The 22,867-nt window shown below is 32.5% G+C and overlaps 1 pseudogene; it reads left to right on the forward strand.

Annotated features, from left to right (window-relative positions):
- The first annotated feature begins 254 nt into the window (after positions 1 to 254).
- LOC143062566 (carbohydrate sulfotransferase 11-like) lies at positions 255 to 844 on the forward strand (annotated as a pseudogene).
- The last annotated feature ends 22,023 nt before the right edge of the window (positions 845 to 22,867 follow it).

Here is a 22,867-nt window from a genome sequence, read left to right on the forward strand (position 1 = left end):
AGTTTAAAGTGGAAATCAGAAAAAGATTTTACCATGTGCAAAGAAAATGTGAAATATTCGAGAAAAAAACGAAGATCGGTACATACTTTACCTAAGCACGTCTTAGGTAGTATCATTGTGAGCGATTAGTATCGTTTATTGATGTGCTTGATTCCAAAAGTATCTTCTACATAATGGAGAAGGATTTTTTATTATCGGGAACTTTTACAGACAAAAGATTACAAAAACTAACCAATCATTCCATGTATCATAGAATGAATAAACATTATAAAACATTGCAACATTACAACAAGAATGAAATCGATTTTCGATTAAAAAATTATACAAAAGTAGTTTTTGTTCGCAACCCGTTTGAACGAATATATTATCAGCATACAGAAGTAAATTCGTGAACAATAATCAATTCCATAAAACTTATGGTACCCAAATTATATCAAAATTTAGACCCAATGCTACAAAGCGTGAGAAGAAAAGAGGAGACAATGTTACTTTCTTGGAATTTCTAAAATATATAACTTTGACTAACAACCACAATTTTCACTGGGCAACATATTGGAATGTATGTGCTCCGTGTACGATCAACTACGATTATATAGGGATGTTCGAAAACTTAAAAACGGAGTCTGCTGATTTTCTCCAACATATCGGCGCCAAAGGAGTTAACCTTTCAAGACGAGCTTTGTTCTATAAAAAAGGCAAGACAACAACAAGAGTTACAAAGAAATATTACTCCCATATACCACCTAAATATTTAGCAGCCATACGAAGAATTTACAAAAAAAATTTTACTTTATTTGCATTTCCGAATTCGGCCATTAATAATTTAACAAGTAAATACACTTAAGAAGGTAAATTCATGCAAGTCTAGCACTAAATCTAATGAGAATACTGATTATATGTCCCCCTTACGCTTGCATTAAGTGCCAAATTCATAACTGCTAAAGGTTGGTGGAAATATTTCTATAGGCTTGTATTTCGTTACTGGGGATCATACTGATTGTATACATTTATATTTATATAATAAACCTATTCAAGTTCATATTGGTAAAACTTCATTTTGCCATGGTTATATATAATCGTAGATGGTTGTCAACTTTAAAAGAAAATATGTATTGAAGACAAAAATATTTTACACACGATCCTGATAAACTTATAGATCCTTCAAGGTGGCTCGCGGGTACAAAAATTTCAGCAAAAAACTAAACATTTGATTTTTTCATTTTTTCATTACAAATTTTATTTATTACTCTATTAGTTATTACTTTATGATATAGTGCAAAAAAAAAATCGTTTCGGTTTGGCCCCAGATGACTTTTAAAATGTTAATATCATTGAAAAATTATCTCCCTTTGGTGCAAAAATGCCATTTTTTTGGCATCAAAATTGGAATATCTTTTTTAACTCATCGGTGACCTATATTTTTTATCATTGTTTTTTAAATAAGCTGTACATAAACTAAATAATTGTAAAATTTAAGCGATTTCTGTAATGAAGTTCTTTTTTTTTTATTTCGATATAACCTCTATTTCTCTTTCAACAGAAAAAAAGGACGTTAACAAATTTGTATGCTTCGTTCGGAGGCAGATTGTGAACTTAATGAACGGTGACCCCATTATTTCATTTTTCTATTAAGTATATGATAAAGTACATTTATAGAAAAATATAGCGAATTTCTTATATTAAAAAAAATGATTTATACCCGCGAGCCCCCTTAAATAAACTTATTCTAGAAGTTACCAAATCAATTACATCTTTGAAAAAGTGTTTTTATCGGTAGAAATATTGATTTGATTATCAATATAACTAATACCCACTCAACTTAATACAACATACATGTATGTATTTTATACACATATTCATGTAAATTCACGTAAATTCACGGTCCTACAATCTGTCGATACCTATATTTTGGCATTGCACCATGTCAAGTCTTTAACATCTAATGACATCTTTACACAAAATCTACTTGGTCTGTACTGATTGACATTTTTGTCCAATATAAATGATTTTTGTTTTATCAGTTGTTATGAGCTTGTAACTAGTTTGAGAGAACTCTAAGGTCTGTACTTGGTGTCTTTTTTGCTTTTGTTAGTTACTTTAGTCCTTTTTTCGATCTGATGAGTGAAGCCCTTTTCAAATGATTTTTGTCGAGCCTTTGAGCTTTTATAGGTTCCTTCGTCGGCGTCTACATGTAGGTTCAGTCTAGTTTTTTTTTAATGTTTTCTATACATCAATAAATTTATCAAACCTTTATGGAATTTTATGAACTTTGGACAGAAGCATGATGATGATCAAGATAAGATACAATATCCAGAGAAAAATTTGAAGAGTTTCCGTATTTCACTTTAACATGCTTTAAGAACAACTAATATTGTTTTCTGTCTCTGAATAAATAACACCAAAAAGGTGGTGCTCACCGAATAACCCGCGTATTTAATTTTTCGATATTTTACTTAATACATAGACTTAGGTTTTTACAGTTATCATTCAGATTCAGTCTGAGATTAGATTTTTCAAGCAGGTGTCGTATGATGAAGACATAATCTTTCAATCAGTTCAGTTGATTTCTGGGGCTGGCATGCCAGTAACTGCTAGTAGTCCTTTGTTAATTTATGCTTATCGTTGTCATTTTGTCATTAAATTCTACTGTAAGCTATTCTAACATTGCACTCGGGACTTCATTTGAACCAAATTTTAATGTGTGTTTGTTTACTTCTCATTTAATAGCTAGAGGTATAGTGGAGAGTTGAGATATAAATAAAAACATCTTTAATCCCGCCGCATGTTTCGCATATGTCAAGTCAGGAACCTCCAGTCTTTGTTAAAAAGGAACGAAAGATAATACCAGAGCGACAAAAGGAAATCAGGGTAGGAAATCAAGCCTTAAAATGATGGACACAGTGAAAATATGTCTGCATGGTCCTTTCAACATAATCATCAAGTTATCCCTCAATTGCAACATAATGATGTTATTGCACCTGTAACATAGACAACTATTAATAAATCATCAACACAAATTTCTAGGAATAACAAAAACTATTAAGATGTGACATAAGACAATCAGGCAGTCATATAAACTGTTTAACATTGGTAGTGTGTGGGTTAACCTTCTTTTTTTTTTTTTTATCTCAACCCTACTCTTTTTGGATAATTATCAGTGGGTAACAAATGGTAAAGAACATACAACAAAAATCAGTACAGCAAAAGTACAGAACTATGTATTTATACCACTATTCCACATACTAAACTTAAAGCTCGACTGAAAGAACTCGTCAGCTTATGTTTCTTTAACAAAAAGGGCACTAGACGTTTTAAATATCTAGTTTTGGGCTGGAATTCAGCTTACTTTGTGAAAAATCATACAGAGTCAATGAAAAAATATACCGACGAGGATAACACTGCCATGCTGGACTTTTTAATTGACAACATATTTGTTGAATTTGGAGGTTTGGTCTTCCAACAGACTATTGGAATCCCAATGGGTACCAATTGCGCTCCTCTTCTTGCAGATTTGTTTTTATATTCCTATGAAACAGAATTTAACCAAGGGCTTGTACAGAAAGGAGAAAAGAAATTAGCCCAGTCTTTTAATTTCACCTTTCGGTATATTGATGATGTATTGTCTCTTAATAATAATAGATTCAGTGATCACTTACATTTAATATATCCAAGTGAACTTGAAGTTAAAGATACTACCGACACAGATAAATCTGCTTCATATTTAGACCTTTTTCTCGAAATGACTACTAATGGTAGGTTGAATACCAAAATTTATGACAAACGCGATGATTTTAATTTTCCTAGAGTCAACTTTCCATTTCTGTGTAGCAACATCCCAGCGGCACCAGCATATGGAGTATACTTGTCTCAATTGATATGTTACTCTAGAGCTAGCTCAAAGTACGTTGATTTTGTTGAACGAGGAATACTGCTTTCTCAAAAGTTGCTAAGACAGGGCTATGAATCAATCAAATTAAGTTCATCACTCAAGAAATTTTACGGTCGCCATCATGAGCTGATTGGCCATTATGACAAAAGTGTGTCAGAAATCATATCTGACATTCTTCCTCAGTCATAATAACCTTCCATCATTACCGAACTGAACAAAGAAATAACACGACGGGTGCCGTATACGGTGCAGGAAATGCTTACCCTTCCGGAGCACCTGATTTCACTCCCGTTTTTTTGTGGAGTTCGTGTTGTTTCTTAATTATTATTTATAACTGTTGATGTAAATGTCCTTTGGTTTTGTGAGTCTTTGTTTACTCCTTGGTTTTGATTGTTATTGTCTTATTAACAGTTTCATAGATACAAGAAATATACTGTAACAAAAATGCTCCCCCTTATTGAATACAGACTCAAAGTATCCAATCAGCTAATATGAAAACATGCTTCCCAGTATATTTCAGAAAATCACAAACAATACTGTGAAACATTATAGTGGGTCATGTCAATAAACAAATCTAAGTATTTGTACAATGTTTTGTCTGATGGTATATATCTTTGTAATTCAATTCCAGCTTTAACTGATATTTTGGATAAATACCCTTTACCTTGTTGAAAAATTCAACAAGGTATGAGAATAATAACTACATACATAAAATATAATTACTTCCTGTACTAAAATATCTTTATGAATAAAAAAAATATTAAAACAATTTACAAAGTTTCATTTGTTTTTTGAAACTTTGGAACTCAGGTTATAATTTATTTTCTAGCATCAATGCACACATTAGGATGTTACTGTGTTCACAGAGGCTTTCTTCACCTGAGATCACCCCCAGTTTTTGATGGGGTTCGTGTTGCTTAGTCTTTAGTTTTCTATGTTTGGTCTTCTATATTATTATTGGTCTTTTTGTCTTTTTATTTCTAGTCATGGCGTTGTCAGTTTATTTTCGATCTATGAGTTTGACTATCCCTCTGGTATCTTTCGTCCCTCTTTTATTAAAAAAACTTCCAATGTATATGTCAATATTCACAAATGAACTGATAATAAGGGTTATTCTCCAGTATGCATTAGTTTTGTCAATTTGCTAGCTAGTTTGGTCATATTAGTAAGTGCACTGTGACAATAAAATGTAGTTTGGTATCTGTAATGACCAACACAATTGAAGGGTGCAGTTATTAATTGAAACTCTTTCACTTGCATGTTAATTGGGTGGAATGTCTCTGATTAAACTATGGTCATCCCTATAGATCCTTCACGTCCACCAGCAAAAGCCTTGCTTGTCGTGCATTCGTTTGATTGTGCGAGATGTATGATTATGCAGCAAAGTCCGGCGGAATTGTGATGATGAATCCAAAGGCTCGATGTTATGTGAGTTCCATACCCTCTTTACATAAAAAGAATCCTTGCAACAACTCTTTTGTCAAAAGTTCGACCTCTATCAAACATATCCTCATTTTCCATTGGCAGACAAACTTTATGGCCGTTCGTCCCAGTCGACATAACGTTTAGATCCTTACTTTTATGCTGGGGCTATCACAATAGTCCCAGTATTATGTTATAATTGGGTTTTTTTTTCTATTCCTGAGTATGCATAAAATTATTGACACTGGAATATATGCAAGCAATAAATTTAATCAGTTAATCCCGTAGAATGTTAATGACAATGTCACAGTTGACTTCTTTTCCACAAGCACCTGTCTCTGAAAAAAAAACCTATATACCTTTTGTGTTATATTAAAGTATATGGGAACATTTTTTTTCAGAGACAAGTACCTGTGTTCTTTTCTATGTCAACTAAGAGTTACATATAAGTTTAATTATACCCCACGCAACAAAGTTGCGGAGGGTATAATGTTTTTGATCCGTCCGTCCGTCTGTCCGTCAGTCCTTCAGTCCTGTTCTTGTCATTGCAACGCCTCTGAAACCACACAGAATTTCATGAAACTATGTAGATAATAAGGACATACTATGTAGATGTGCGTATCGTATCAACAGGAAATTATGATTCAATTTTTTTTCTTGCAGTTATTTTATTTGTCCAGTGACAATGTGGGAACGTGGGGTATATGAGCGCGCTCACTAAGGTTCTTTAATTGACCCAGTATCGTGACCGTAATTATTTTAGTACATTCCGCTCATTTTATTGCTTGAAGAATGTCTTCATAATTGTAGAAATGCTACTATATGCAATTTGTTGTATCTTGATATCTTATTTTCACCAACATCCCTTAATAGAATATTCAATATGGGTAAATTTATGCATACAATTCTATCACACTTTTAACAAATGAGTTCAATCACTTTGGTGTCTCTTTCTAATATACATAGCATATTCTGATCTAGTTCGTCACGTTTAGATTGAGGTTCTGAGACTCTTTTTTTAAAAAAAAGCTTTAGAGTAAAAATATTCGTAAGTCATTATTAACATTTCAGTATAACTTACGATCAATTTTAATCGTAAGATACGTTTTGTGAAAAGAGTGGCTGGACTATACAGTTGACTACTATTTGAAGTCTAGGGGTTTTGTGTCGAGCCTATGACTTTTGTTGCAGAAAACTCGACATAGGGATAGTGATCCGGCGGCGGCTATAGCGGCGACGTTGGCTAACTACTTAAAAGCTTTATATTTCAGAAGGTGGAAGACCTGGATACTTCATACCTTGTTTATAGAAGCCTCATGATACCAAGTTTCCGTCTGTCACATATCTATCGTTCTTTACCTCATTTTCATGGTTCAGTGACTACTTGAAAAAAGGTAGCGACTACTTGAAAAAAGTTTTTGTAATGTTAATTTTTCTCTTACTATGAGTAATAGGATAACTATATTTAGTATGTGTGTATCTTGCAAGGTTCTCATGCCCGTCAGAGAGTGTTCACTTGACCTTGACCTCATTCCATGGATCAGTGAACAAGGTTTAGTTTTTGTGGTCAAGTCCATATCTCAGATACTATAAGCAATAGGTCTAGTATATTCGGTGTATGGAAGGACTGTAAGGTGTACATGATCAACTGGCAGGTGTCATCGGACCTTCACCTCATTTTCATGGTTCAGTGGATATAGTGACGTTGTTGCGTTTTGGTCTGTTTTTCTTATACTGTATGCAATAGGTCTACTATATTTCTTATTGGTGTAGGGAATGATTATGAGGTTACTTGTCTAGCTGGCTGGTGTCATATGACCTTGACCTCATTTTAATAGTTCACTACTCAAAGTTAAGTTTTTTAGTTTTGGTCTTTTTTTCTAATACTCAACGCAATAGATCAACTATATTTGGTGTATGGAAATATTTGATGATGTACATGTCAGTCTTCCAGGTTTTATTTGACCTTGACCTCATTTTTATGGTTCATTGCTCAGAGTTAATGTAATGTGTTTTGGTCTGTTTTTCTTAAACTGTAAGCAACAGGTCACCTATATTTGTGGTATGTACGTATTGTAAGCTGTACATGTCTTCCTGGCATGGTTCATCTGACCTTGACCTCATTTCCATGGTTCTTTGGTCAATATTTAGTTTTCTTGGTTAAGTCTGCTTGTTAGAAACTATAAGAAATAGGTAAACTGTATTTAGTATATTGAATGATTGTAAGGTGTACATGTATTTCTTGTCGGGTTTATATGACCTCGACCTCATTTTCTTGGATCATATTGAGTTTATGTGATAGTTGCAGTAAAGCTTTATATTTAGAACTATCAACATAATATCAATGATTAGTAAAGAAAGCGAGACATTTCAGCGTGTGCACTCTTGTTTATCTTAATATATGATAATGTCTTTTTTTTTTTGGTTATTTAACCGTTTTGTCCTAAAGGAACCCATGAAAATCTCAGAAAGTTCGATTGACCTAGAAAATTTGCTAGAACCTGTGTCAATTAATAAATAAAATTACGTTTGATAGTCTTCCCATTTTGATGTGTGCAGCTAAGCAAAAGGAAATGGGATTTGACACATACATAATCTATATTGACTTGTATATCAATTCTGTATAAATGATGACTCGGAGCTATTGCACTAAAATCATGTCATCTGTTCAGTTAGACATATAAGTCTCCTCGGTATTTCCTTTTACACTCATTTATTATTTGCCAGTTTTTATTTCTTATTTAGATGTGAATAGGACTTTGCCAGTTCCTTTACGAGTAAGAGGTTATACTTTTGAATATGTTTGCTTGTATATATGTAGGACTCAAATCTTTGGTGGGTTCCAGATATATGGCAGATCCCATTCTTAGTATGGTAAATATCCCAAATCTGTTGCAGTTTTTTTTAAATCCTAATCTATGTCAAGTTTTGTAATTTCTTATCTATGGTGGACTTGTATTGTTCCAAAATCTGTGGCAGATTTTTTTTTTAAATGGAGAACAAGGCAGTACATATACGGCTAATGATTTATCTTAACTAAGGTGGCTCGGGCGTCTTAATTAAAATCCATAGATTTTTTTGATAATTTGTCAAGATGAAGTTTTTATTATGCTTTTTTCAAAAATATAATAAAAAGTATGGGTCACCGGACTTTTTTCCGTGACGCTACAGGTTGTGCAAAATTGTTAAGATTTTGTATAGATTGTGCATGGATTTGATTTTGTTTGATAAAAAGAAAACTACACCATAGAGTTTTAAGATAAAATGGGAGAAGATAGCTCTTATAACATGCTTTCAGATAAGAAAAAGAAAAAATGGGGTCACCAAACTTGTTATCTTGCTGCATATTAAAATAGGTAAATTCACAACACTTTCTATTATAAATTAACATTATCTGAGTTATCTTCTTTACCACATGAGTTATCTCCCCTTTTTTGGCAAAGTAGAAAAAAACTAATCTCAAAATTTGCACATTTAATTTTAAACTATAGGAAATGTAAGACAAAAGGAGCATGTCTAGAAACATCTGTGGAATAAATATTTCTTAATGGTCAACCAAATCGTAATGGCAACCATGATATTTCCTAATAGTAGAAGTAGTATTATATACCATATCACAGAGTTCAGGATTTAAATGATGTGCTCCGGAAAAATATGCATTCCCTAATCTGTGCATGGTACCTGTTTAATCCCTTTAATAAATCGACTATTATAAAACTGACATAAATCTCTGATTTTAACTATCCAAAAAAGGAAAATTCATTTTAAGAACAGCTCCACCTGCATGACATTTGTAATTACAATTCTGTATTCTTGAACCGACGTTAACTTTAACATTATTACCCACTATTCACCTACTACAAACATATGTTGAAGTTAGGAGGCGCCACATACACTTGATATAATAACATAAATCATACTATAACATTAGGGAATGGTCATTATTTATCAACTGAGGGGGTCGGTTCAAATTTTCACATCAAAAAGTTTTGTTGGCAACCCCCCCATAATTTTCATGAACCACATAATGACCCCCCCCCTTAGAATGATGTTTTATAAGTATGACCCCCACTAAAAAAAATCCCTATTAATTAACATTTGGCTAAGTAGCTATATGAGAAGTATGTGGACATTGACACTATCTGTTACAGAGTATGGCAGACAGGGATTTCCCTTGATTGCAGTCATTGTCTTTGATTTTGTACTGATTTATACATTCTACTTTTATATAGTTCTATTATTTCATGTAAGTAGCTTGGACTAATTAATTTGATAAAGATAGTTTTTTTTTTGTCAGTCATTAGTAAGTGATATTCTCTAAATATTTTCAAATATTTTTATTGGATAAATTAAGCACATAAACTGTAAGGTGAATATTATATTGCCTTGATGTTCATCATGACCTCCCACAGGGGCAGATCCAGCAATTTTAAAAAGGGGGGTTCCCAACCCAGGACAAAAGGGGGGTTCCAACTATATGTCCCCATTCAAATGCATTGATCCGTCCAAAAAAAAGGGGGGTTCCAATCCCCGGAACCCTCCACCTGGATCCGCCACTGTCCCATGTTCTTCGTTTTGAAGCTGATGGAATTGATTTTGGTTCATGATATTTTTCAGTTTTATTCTGCTTTGAGAAAACCCTAAATACATGAAATATCACATCGATTTTTTTTATTTTTTTCTGGAATATGAATATCTATCTGACATGCAAGAAGAAAAATGGACAAAACAGGCATTAAATAAAAAAACATAAATTGTAATTTAACTTGAACATTCGTATACAGAATGAATAAATGTTTCAATTCATTTAATTTTTATTAAAATTTTAAAGTTTTATAAGTGTTTCGTGGATTTTAATTTCTAATCATACAGTTCAAGGAAGTGCAACTTATGGTTCTGGTCCTTCCTGTTTCAAATATAAACATGCTTTATTTTGAAGCTTATATCTATATATATTTAGGTTGATAATTATAAGAACATTCAATTTCATTTCAATGTGGAAATGTTTTACAAAATCCCCAAGTGTATTGTTTTGTGTGTGTGTATGCCATGCTGCCCAACACAACTAAAGGCCCTTAATTGAAACATTAAATATTCTTTTTTTAATCGATAACTTTGTTATAATTTAACAAATTAATTATACCTATTTACAAATGATTTTAGAATGTACACACCTTTACAGTTCTCCATCTATCCTAAGAAATATCATTAAAATGATTTGAACACTTTAGAAAGTTGAAATACACATGCCCCACTGCATGTCCAGAAACTTTTCATGTTTTATACAGTTAACTTGTTAATCTTAAGAATTTCGTCAGGTGGTAAATTTTCACATCCTATGGATAATGAACCATAACAAATAAGTGATTATATATACTACCCTTGAGAGATTGGTCATCCTGCTGGTGCTGTACAGTATCAAAGATTTAAAAATGACAGAAATCATCTAAGAGATTGCACGCTTACTTCAATGTCGTCATTAATTTATGTACTTGACAGACATAAAAACTTTCATTGTGTGACCCCCCATTAAAATAATTATTTTGATGACAACCCCCCCAGCTGTGTGATATTTTTGGTAATGACCCCCCTAAAATGCACCGACCACCTCAGTTGATAAATAATGACTGTTCCCTTAAAAAAAGATTTTCTCAGGAATTTCAATACAAATTTGATAATATTAAATAATATTAATATAAGTTTGATAGCATAAGACTTATGTTTGCATTGTTATAAACGTAATCATATATGGATTTCGAAATATATGTATATCAATTAACTTACTTCCGTGCATGTTATATTGCTCTTAAAATAGGCAGTATTTTGGAGCTTAACAGAAATGGAAAATCCAGATTGATATCCATTGAAATTAAACAGTAGAAGTGTAGCTCTCAATAACTAAAAATAGTGTGTATTCAGAATTATTCGTGGGATATCAATGTTGGTGTGCATTTTATAGTAGGAGGTAAACCACGAATTGAAACCTTCGACGAAGTATCCATTTTCTAAAGAATTGAATACAGACCTTGACAAAGCCTAGAAAAAATCTTAATGAAAACATACGTATTCCTCAATTCTCTAAAATAAAGGAAACCCTAGTATTTACCTATTCCAACATCACTTTAAGCTAGTACCATATATATAGATACATATTATCAATTGCAGTCTATTATTCGGGAATTTCTAACTTTAGTAGATGCAGGCATTGTCGTAGCAAGGCCTTTTATAAGTGTACGCCCGAAACTCAGCCCCAGCGGACCCATGGCAGAATTTTTTCGGGTAGGGGGCGAACGCGTTATTGTGAGAAAAGATGCCATTTCTGTCATTCAAAATGCATCGATAGCAACATACTTGGTCGTTTGAGAACAAAACTTTACTACGTAAAGCAATGATTTTAGCTTTCCAGTTGTGAAATGTCTTAACTTAAGGACTGTCAAACATTCTAAAATTGGTATAAGATTACCTTTTGTTACACTTTTAGTCACTAAGATAATCTTAAGTGCTAAGAGAGCTTCTTGTTTCCGGTCCAAGGTTTCAGATCTTCCCAGAGGCATGTTAGATTTCTTAGTCTTGTGAGTGTTTTTCTAACCCGAACAACATTTAATGTTCTAAATCAAGGTGTGACAAACATGTATGATGTCTCAATTTTCACTATCATAGTGTTGATATTTCATTGAGGATATGCATAAAAAACATAAACATTAAGCTTTTATTATTTATATATGACTTCAGTTGTTGCACACAATAAACCTTGTATGATCCTTACGCCTCTGGTTTGTATAATCAAAAACAAAACTAAACAGTAAACCTTTTTCTAATGTAAAGAACGTGTGTCTACTATATAACATATACAGCCGAGTAGTTAACCTCACAATGTTTTCAATAGTTTGCAATACTTACACTTCACAAAATAAAATAGCATAATATTTGAGTATTCGTCAAAGTACAAAATGTAATCGGCCGTAGGCACTACAACATTTTGTAGACTGGAATATTGGGATCATGATGTCGTGTACATTTGATGAGATTTGATACACATGTTGCCATTTTAACTGTGAAACAAATGTAAAGAGAAGAATTCTGTTTCATTTGAAAAGATAATTTACCAAGTCAGTAATATGACAGTTGTTGCTCATTTGTTTGATATGTTTGAGCTTTTGGTTTTGCCATTAGATTCGGGACTTTCCGTTTTGAATTTTCCTCGGAGTTCAGTTAATTTACTTTTTATATTTCAGAAATGGGCACCAAAAAGAAGTTGTTTTTATTACTAAGAAGTTTGGTATTGATATGTTTTACTTTCACGCATTTGACAACAAGGACGTTTAGAGAAATGAAAAAGTCAGGTATACTTTTAAACTCTTCCATATATAGTTGCTTAATTCTAATTTTATTTCCACTCTGCTCCTCTGCACGTTATGTGCCCTTAGCAGTGTCGCTATCGTTCAGGCATTCTTCATCTAATATATAATGTTCATGCATGTAAACAGTCATTGGGTCTATCGAGAAAAAAAATATTGAGACAAGATATATGTTACGGTGGTCAAGTATTGTGATAGGGTCGTGAAAGATCTGGTATGTGACCGTGAAGGAAATCGTACCGAGAATACACACACAATGCCATGCATTGAGTTATAAAGACAAATTAAAAAGAAAACATCCACTGTCTGTCAAAATGGTTCAACGTTATTGGTATCTTAGAAAATCTGAGTATAAAATATCTCCGTTTTTACACAATAACAGTAGACTCATCGCTCTTCAACATTTCAATGACATGAAAAAATGCAAACACACATGGTTTTGTTCATTATATATACGAATGACAAAATTACTAATCTCCGAACAATATCGTTCTTTGTTAACAATTATCGAGACAAACAAAGCAAATAGTTGTTGAATAAATTGAATAAATTTTCAGATATCCTTTTCGTAAATAGATTTTCCTTTAATGTTTTTTCGCTATAGTTGTTTAGTCGAAGTTTTTTTTTATGGTAAAATCGCCCAAATTCAGATACTAGAATTTGTTTTCCAGTTGAAGAGAATTCGTTGCTTTCCAGCAGATCGGAAGAAAAAGAAGTATTTAAAACAACAAGAAAGTATCAGGTTTATTGCATTGTGGCATTACATTACTAGTATATAAATGAAAGGAGATATGGGTAATGTCAGCGAAGCAGCGACCTAACAACAAACAAAACCCATCCCCTTCTTATACAATGTCTGACACTGAGGAGTAAATGAAAACTTAAAGTATAGTTTGTCTTGAAAAGTACTTAAATGTTATCTATATATAAAAAAGTGAGCAAAATATGATTAAATACATAAAAGTCAATTAAAATATAAAATGAAATAATAAAAAACATGGAACAACAATTGAAAAAGTGAATCATCATTCGAATTGTTGACTGAATTGGGATAAGTGTTTGTCCTAAATTTTAATTTGAACATTTGATAAGACATATTTAAATGTTTTATACATTAACAACCTTGATATTGATTGTGATCTTTGAAAAAATTATTGCCAACCTGTCTTGGTTTAGGACTATTTTGAATAGCATGTTATATGATAGCCGTCGGTTTTTTTTCTGTCCGGTTATTGTTCCTTTGACACATTCCCCGGTTCTATTCTCAATTTTATTTGGTGATTGTGCGTTATTAATCGATGCATTGATGTCTCATTGGCATCTCCAAATACAAATCTTGTCTCGATGTCTCATTGGCATCCCCAAATACAAATCTTGTCTTGAGGTCACATTGACATCCGAAATACAAATCTTGTCTTGATGTCTCATTGGCATCTCCAAATACAAATCTTTTCTTCATGTCGCATTAACATGCCCAAATACAAATCTTGTCTTGGTGTTTCATTGACATCCCCAATTACAAATCTTATCTTGGTGTCTTGATCCCCAAATATAAATATTGTCTCCATGTCGTACTAGCATCCCCAAATACAAACCTTTTATTGATGTCTCATTGACATCCCACAATACAAATCTTCACTTGAGGTATCATTGACATCCGAAATACAAATCATGTCTTGATGTCTCATTGGCATCCCCAAATACAAACCTTGTCTTGATGTCTCCTTGACATCCCGAAATATAAATCTTGTCTTGATGTCTCATTGACATCCCGAAATATAAATCTTGTCTTGATGTATTATTGACATCCCAAAATACAAATCTCCTTCGAGCTCTATAGCAGATCGCGATACAAACTGATAAGATATTGATAAATATATTAAACAGCCAAGTATATACCTTTGGAGATAAATAAGAAGAGAATTTGAAAGAAAATATCATTATTAATATTGTCGTTGGTTTTATGGTTGTTATAGATGATTGTTGTCATTGTTGTAATAGTGACATTTTAATTGTTCTTGTAATTTTGAATGTGTCATTTATTAGATTATTATTATATAATTCTATACAGACTCATGTTTTTTTAAACGCTACTTTTGGATTTCAAACACAAAATTTCCATAAGATCTTGGTTGTGTAGTGTCGTCTTCAATGTGAGCAATATTTTATGCGCCCTATAAGATAATAATTATTTTGAAAGATTTGTTAGGTTTAAAAATATCTTTAGGAATCTTACCCCAACTGACACGTAACTTTCCTTGCAGCACTGCTATAATTCAACATTGGACTTCGATAAGTTTAAAGTGGAAATCAGAAAAAGATTTTACCATGTGCAAAGAAAATGTGAAATATTCGAGAAAAAACGAAGATCGGTACATACTTTACCTAAGCACGTCTTAGGTCGTATCATTGTGAGCGATAAGTATCGTTTCTTGATGTGCTTGATTCCAAAAGTATCTTCTACATCATGGAGAAGGATTTTTTTTACAAATATCGGGAAATTTTACAGACAAAAGATTACAAAAACTAACCAATCATTCCATGTATCATAGAATGAATAAACATTATAAAACATTGCTACATTACAACAAGAATGAAATAGATTTTCGATTAAACAATTACACAAAAGTAGTTTTTGTTCGCAACCCGTTTGAACGAATATTATCAGCATACAGAAGTAAATTCGTGAACAGTAATCAATTCCATAAAACTTATGGTACCCAAATTATATCAAAATTTAGACCCAATGCTACAAAGCGTGAGAAGAAAAGAGGAGACAATGTTACTTTCTTGGAATTTCTAAAATATATAACTTTGACTAACAACCACAATTTTCACTGGGCAACATATTGGAATGTATGTGCTCCGTGTACGATCAACTACGATTATATAGGGATGTTTGAAAACTTAACAATGGAGTCCGCTGATTTTCTCCAACATATTGCCGCCAAAGCAGTTAAATTTCCAAGACGAACTCTGTTCTATAAAAAAGGCAAGACAACAACAACGGTTACAAAGAAATACTACTACCATATACCACCAAAATATTTAGCAGCCATACGAAGAATTTATAAAAGAGATTTTATTTTATTTGCATTTCCGAACTCGGACATTAATAATTTAACAAGTAAGTACGCTTGAGAAAAAGAAAACAGCAAGTCTAGCACCTAACCTGGTGAGAATACTGGTTGTATGCCTACCCTACGATTGCATTAAGTGCCAAAGTCAAAACTGTTAAAGTTTGTGGAAATGTATCTACAAGTTTGTATTTCGTTACTGGTGATTATACTGATTGCTTACATTTATGTTTCTATAATAAACCTATTCAATTTCTAGGTTGTTTAAACTTCATTTTGCCATGGTAGGTTATTCGTAGATGGCTGTCAAAAGAAATTATGCATTGAAGAGGCTTCCGAATTTGACAGACAAAAATATTTAAGACACGATCTGGATAAACTTATCGATCCTTTAAGTAAACTTATTCAAAAAGTTACAGAATCAACGCTGTACTAATAATTACATCTTCGAGAAAGTGTTTTTATCGGTATAAATATTGATTTTATTCACTATCAATAAACTAATACCCACTCAGCTAAATACTTTTTTATACACATATGTGAAATCAGGGTCCTACATTTTGTCGATACCTATATTTTGGGCATTGCACTATGTCAGGTCACTAACTTTTAATGACGTCTTTACAAAAATCCATTGGGTGTTAGGGTGTGTACTGCATGATTGATATTTTTGTCCATGATACCTGATTTTTGTTTATCAGTTGTTATAGGCTTTTAACTAGTTTCAGAGTACTCTCAGATCTGTACGCTGTGTCTTTTTCGTTTTTGTTAGTTGCTTTAGTGCTTTTTTCGATCTGATGAGTGGAAACGAGACGCAGCTTTTGTAGATTCCTTTTTTGGGGTCAACATGTTGGCTCAGACTGTTTTTCTTTTGTTTTTATACATAAATAACTTTATCAAACCTTAATGGAACTTTATAAACTTTGGACAGAAGCTTGTTTATGATCAAGATACAATATCCAGAGCAACTGAATTCATAGACTTATTGTTTTTTTTACAGTTATCATTCAGATTCAGTCTTTGGTTAAAATTTCCAGTCAGGTATCATATGATGAAGACATATTCAGTTCAATTGGAGTCTGGAGCTGGCATGCCAGTAACTGCTAGTAGTCCGTGGATTAATTTATGCTTATCGTTGTCATTCTGCCTTGTCGGCCTAGCCACAATCAGATGTGCATTTTGTGTTTCACATGAAGTCAAAAATGAGTATCACATCAGGGAAAAACTCTTTTGATATTTTGGTTCAAAAATGGTTTAAATTATGAAAAATTGCCATCGTTAGGCTAACACTGGAAGCATTTATATAATTACATGCAGTTTTTGAAAGAAATATTTAATATTTTTATTAAATAAATGGTGTTTAAAAACTGTATAATTTTCTTTAATGGTTGCCTTCAAGACATGGTCACCAGTGACAGATTTTTGATCAATGACAAAGACAACAAAATATGTTTAGAACTATTGAATATCTAACATTTTAATTGAAGAAAAAAAAATAACAAGAACTTGTTGACTCACAGTTATTTCAAACAACAGTAGCTTTCTTTGATCATTAATCTTATCTGATAAAACTGTATCTAAAATTATCTATAAATAACAAAACTTCCAAAAGAACCCTTTCTTTTGGTGTATAGAACATTAAAATAACTTGATGCATATTCTTACAATAAACAATCAAACTTAGCAATACAATTAATATGTTTTGTCTACGGACAAGACATTGTATTGATATTTAATGAAATGCATTATTAAAACCTAATTTTGATATAGCTGAAAGTGTTATCTTGAAAAAAAAAACATACATTTTATCAGGTTTATCTATCAAATGATGCTTAACTTCGAGGAAAATGGAAACAAATACATTTTGATAATGTCTACGGACAAGACATTTTATTGATATTCAATTAAATGCTTTCAAAGATGATTGTTAAAGTTAAGATTAAAAGTTACTAATTAAGTTTTAAGCGGTGTTTTTTAATTTTGGAAAATATAAAAATGTACCCATAATTCTTTACATATCTCAATAATTTATTGATTAAGCCAAAATGAAGACACATTCTTTTAACTGAAATCCATATATCTGACTGTTTAAAACAATCAAACTATTATCAAAACTCAATTTTGACATAGTTGAATGTGTTCTCTTGAAAAAATAACATACATTTTACCTATCAAATTAGGCTGAACTCAAGGAAATTGGATACAAATATATTGTGGTAATGTCTACGGACAAGACAATTTCAGTTAAAAAAAAAAATCTGTTAGAATTAATTGTGACTATATTTATGTTGAAAATACTGAGTTTTAATTTGAATAAATAACTTTCATCACCTATAAATAAGATTTAAGTTCCATAGCAGACAAATAAATGAATTTAATACTTGTTATGTACAAGTGTCTTGTCCGTAGACACTTCCTCATCTGCTGTTAATACTGAAATGCAAAAGATAAAGTTAGAGAGAGAGAAATACTTTTTCTTCATTTGATTTAGTTAATCTTTTAAGGTATGCAGCAACTGGAATAAACAATATTGAAGTAAAAAAAGGTATGCTTTTTATGACTGATAATCTGACACTTTTTAAAATCCACTCCTGTAAAGTAATTTTACAAAAATTGAGAACACTTAAATTACCATTTATTTATTAAAAATAAGATATTTCTAAGTTTAAACAACACATAGGACTAATTAAAACCCATAAAGCCAAGCAATATTGATAAAAAGACATGTCTACGGACAAGACATGTGTCTACGGACAAGACATTCTGACATATTTTTGAATTTTTTCCTCTATTAATAGATGGTAGAAAAAAATGTTAGTAGTGTTTTCATATCTACAAAAGAACAGGAACTTAGCAATGCAACATTAATGTAATTAAAAAACTAATTATGCTTCCAGTTTACTAGGGAATGCATGTCTACGGACAAGACATTTTTTCACTTTATTTGTATATCCAACTTTGATGGCATATATCTCCAGCTAGGGTACTTCAATTTTGATAAATGAGGTAGTTTTTGATATTGTATATACTAGAAGAGAAAACAAAACACATAATAGCATAAATTTGATTTATTTTTCTCTTTTATCACTACACTGAGCAAGCTAAAAACAAAAGTACAAAATTTCATAACAAGCGCATAGTATTCAACTTTTTATCATAACTTTGTAACCACTGAAGATTTTTTGTTGCAACAAACAGTAAAAGAAAGATGAATAAATTGTCTATAGCAATGAACCAATAATGTAGTTCAAATTAAGTTCACTTATTTAATAAGTTATTAACTATCAATTGATAAAAACAGCGAAATTTTAAATAAAACAACATAACGTGAAATTTTGCCCATTTCAGCGTGTATTTTAGTGGGTTTTTTTTCAAAACGGTAGCACCTATACATGATATTTGATATTCATTGTGAAGCCCTACATTCTCTTCTTCAGTTCAAAGATGTATTACTTATGTAAAGTTTATCTTCTTGTCTTTACAAGCCTATAACATAGACCCAATGTGAAATGCACATCTGATCTTGGCTAGGCCGTTTATTTTCTACTGTAACCTATTCTAACATTGCACTCGGGACTTCTTTTGAACCGAATTTTAATGTGTGTTTGTTTATTCCACATTAATAGAGGTATAGGTGAAGGATTGAGATCTTTAAAAACTTATTCCCTCTTATGTTTGACCTGATGTCAAGTCAGAAACCTCTAGCCTTTGTTAAAAAGAGACGAAAGATACCAGAGGAACATTCAAACTAATGAGTCAAAAATAGACTGACAACGCCATGACTAAAAAAAGGAAAAGACGAACAAAAGTTCGCAAAACACAACATAGAAAACTAAAGACTAAGCAACATGAACCCAACCAAAAACTGGGGGTGATCTCAATTGCTCCGGGAGGGTAAACAGATCCTGCTCCACATGTGGCATCCGTCGTGTTGCTCATGTTAGTACAAATCCGGTAATAAATCTTATTCGGTAGGTCACAATCGTGAAAAAGTGGACGGGATTAGGAACATGTCCGCTATCTTCTCTGAAACGGATATTCCATAACGGTCAACCAACTCGTGATGGTGTCAGTATAATTTACGAAGGGATGATTTTATCTTTGTCATTTGGAACTCTTGGTTTAATAGCTTCCTTGTGATCAGCAACCCTATATCAAGGAAACCTGGGTAGGAAAGCAAGCCCGGGAATATCGTATCAATCGGGAGATATATACTCCGTACACAGGCGCTGCTGGAATGTTGCTAATTGAATAGACTTAACTGTACCTGTTGTATTCTTTATCTCAAGTTCGATGGGAAAGATGCGTTCAACATAGTCATCTTTGAAATAATTTAGTAAGAGTACATCATCTATATAGCGAAAAGTAAAGTTAAAGGATACTGTTAACTTCTTCTTTCTTCCTAAGAAGTTCCTGTATGAAGTCTGTCTCATTGAAATAACAAAGGAACAAGTCGACAAGAAGTTGGGCACAGTTGGTTCCCTTTTGAATAAGATTGTTTGTTGAAAATAAATGGGGAATGTGTCCATAAGGACACAGATGATTCCCCGCTAGCATATAACGTTATAAAGGGACATAACTCAAGAACTGTACAAGTGAAGCTGACAAATTTTGAACTTAAACTGAGTTTAGTGGTAATAAGCATTATATATACATTTCATTCAATTTAATTGATACAAACTTAAGCTAAGTGAACAGAAATGAACAAATTCAGCATTTCTTCCATTTGTAAAGGGGCGTGACCCTAGAATGGTAATACAAGTGTTTGTAAGCACGGAATGGTAAATATTGCTTTAATCTATCATTTGTTAGTAAAATTGAATATTGCATTGTATAAGGCATTGGTTTTAGTTGATTCAACTACCATTCTGGACAAAGAAAGATAATTCCAAATTTGAAAGAAGATTTTAAAAAGCATTGATTGTAGTTCATTCAATTACAATCATAGACAAAGGAAGATAACTCCAATTGAAGAAAAAAAATACTTGATATTTTTTAATTTTTTCAGCAATTTTTCCATTTGAAAAGGCATAACTCTAGAACAGTAAAAGTGACAGCACAAAAATTCACACTTGATCTGTATTTAGTGGTAACAAGTATTGTGTATAAGTATCATATCATTTGGTTGAGGCAAACTAAAGTTATAGAGAACGGAAACCAACTTCGGGACTTACGGACAAGGGTAAAACATAATGCCCCCTCCTGAACTTTTTTTTATATGACCCTTGTCCGTCCGCAAGTACGAATTGCGAATTTGGGTGGCGTCACTTTACCATTCTATTATTTTCTACCCTTTATAACGTTATATGTATGAAACGTATATACAATGCTTATTACCATTTATTAACCAACTAAGTACATTATTGCCAAAAATGACTGGTTATTAAAAATAACATATTTTCTATAATGGCCCTGTTTTTTTTCTGTAATGGCCCTGTTTTTCTATAATGGCCCTGTTTTTCTGTAATGGCCCTGTTTTTTCTGTAATGGCCCTGTTTTTTCTGTAATGGACCTGTATTAATGCCCGGTTTGTCTGTATAAAGCACAGTTAGGGTTTTTAATAAAGTTAATAAAATTAAATTGTAAAGAGTATAATACTTTTTTGTATTTTATTTAATTTAGTAACCAGCAACCAACATTAAAGAACCATATATAGGGATCACTGTTCCTCCTGTTTTTTCAACACATAACTTCTGTCAACTTAATATCTTGGATATTTGGTATATTAACACATACACTTTTATTCAGTTGGTTAATAAATGTATTAAGAAATGGGTGTTTTTATAATGGCTCTGTTATATGTCCTCGGATGTCTGTAATGGCCCTCGGCGTTGCCTCGGGCCATTACAGACTTCCTCGACCATTATAACAGACCTTGGACATATAACAGGGCCATTATAAAAACACCCATTCATTAATACTATAATAACAAAGATCAAGTGCGGGTTTGGGTGGCGTCACTGTTACCCTTTTTGGGTAATGACCCTTTATAACGTTATAAGCAAACTAATGTATCATATGTGTCCCATGGACACATTCTCCGTGTATTGGGCTAGATTCGATAGTTCACAGAAGGTCTGAGTAAAATCACAGATTTAAATATCTACATGGAAATAAAGCAGATGGATAAGTGGGCAAGGTGGTTAGAGCTCAGACAGACAGGTTAATAACGGCGAAGGTGCTTCAAGAGAGCGAAGAAGACGAACAAGAAGGCGTAGACAGCAAGGAGAGCCGAGTAATCTAGGTGAGACAGTGACTGACACGGCGACAACTGTGTGGGCCGTATAAAGTAAAATCACAAAAATACTGAAGTCCGAAAAAAATTCAAATGGCAAAATTAAAAGTATAAGAGACTTGCAGGGACTCAACAAAGAGGACCCCAATTGTTATAAAAAAAAATCCTAAGAGTAAATTGGGACGCTGATAAGGGAGTTTCTCTTTTTTTTTGAAAATGACATCACACAATGAGATTTGTCACTGGATACGGACTGATGATAGACAGCAATATACATAAATTTTACCGTCCCCTTTTCCTCGTTTCTTACAAATTATGCCTACTACTTGTGTCGCGTATCTGCATGTGTATGTAATCAGTATTCCCATAGATTTGATATCCAGTAGTTGAAAGGTTAAAGATATTTCTTTTTGGTGTATCTATGGCAACAACCTGCTTGTTTTGATAAAAAAAAATATACTATTACAGCTAGAGGCTCCAAGGAGCCTGTGTCAATCACCTGATATTTTTATTTACAATTGATGCATGAAATAATGCTCAATGGGTCAATTGACTTTTTTGTAGATCTTACTTTGCTGAACATTATTACTGTTTACGGTTTATTTCTATCTATAAATAATAATATTCAAGATAATAACCAAAAAACGGGGAAAAATCTTTCAAATTGCCAATTCAGGGGCAGCAACCCAACAACGAGTTGTCTGATTCATCTAAAAATTTCAGGCAAATAGATCCTAACACGATGAACATGTTTTACCACCTGTCAGATTTGCTTTTAATGCTTTAGTTTCGGACATATAAGACAAAACCTGCATTTTACCCCTATGTTCTATTTTTAGTCATGTCGGCCATTTTGGTTGACAAGTGGGGCCCGGTCATCGGACAC

The sequence above is a fragment of the Mytilus galloprovincialis genome, chromosome 2 (assembly GCF_965363235.1).
Source record: "Mytilus galloprovincialis chromosome 2, xbMytGall1.hap1.1, whole genome shotgun sequence".
NCBI lineage: Eukaryota > Metazoa > Mollusca > Bivalvia > Mytilida > Mytilidae > Mytilus > Mytilus galloprovincialis.